The following is a 789-nucleotide window of genomic DNA, read 5'->3' as shown; positions in this document are numbered from 1 at the left end:
ATCTGAATTAAAAGCATTATTTACAACACTTGTGCAACTTAACTTTGAAATTGTTTACTGCCACTATGGGTGTCAAAATGGTTAAAAGAAACAGTTAACCACCCATATTTTCCACTAAAAAATGGGTTGAATAATTTTTAAAAACGGGTCAAATATGAATAAAACCATATTATACATTTAAAAATGGATAACCAATGGATAACTAAGTGGTTTAACTTTACTATTTAGTAAATCTACTAAATTTAAGGTTTGGGAATACGTAGGTAATTCTTACATAAATGATCATATAACACTACAGTAGATAATACGTACGGTTACCGTATTACGTTTCGTACCGTTTAACTTTTTTAACCCTTTTTTTTACTACCTAATTAAGTTAAATCGTACTAGTTACGGTTACGGTTAACTTAAAAACTTTTAAACTTTTTACGTTTTACCGGTTTTTACCCGTACCCCGTTCTACTACTTACCTTACCCTTCGTTCCGTCCCGTCCGGTTCCCGTTTCCGACCCTACCCGTACGTCGGCCGTACGTCCGGACCTAACCAACCTAACCCAACCCTACCGTAAACGAAACGTAAACGTAACTTACGTTAAGGTAAAACGTACGTAACCGAAAACCCTACTTACGTTTACGGTTTTACGGGTAGGGTAAACGGGTAAAAAACTAAAAGTTAACGTTAACTTAACCTAAACGTAAACGTAAAAGGTAAAACGGAAAAAACGGTAAAAACGGGGTAACGGGTTAACCGGGTTACGTTTCCGTTTAACGTTAAGGTACGTAACGTAA

Source organism: Nicotiana attenuata, unplaced genomic scaffold (genome assembly GCF_001879085.1).
Source record: "Nicotiana attenuata strain UT unplaced genomic scaffold, NIATTr2, whole genome shotgun sequence".
NCBI classification, from domain to species: Eukaryota; Viridiplantae; Streptophyta; class Magnoliopsida; order Solanales; family Solanaceae; genus Nicotiana; species Nicotiana attenuata.
This window is presented reverse-complemented; position numbering follows the sequence as displayed.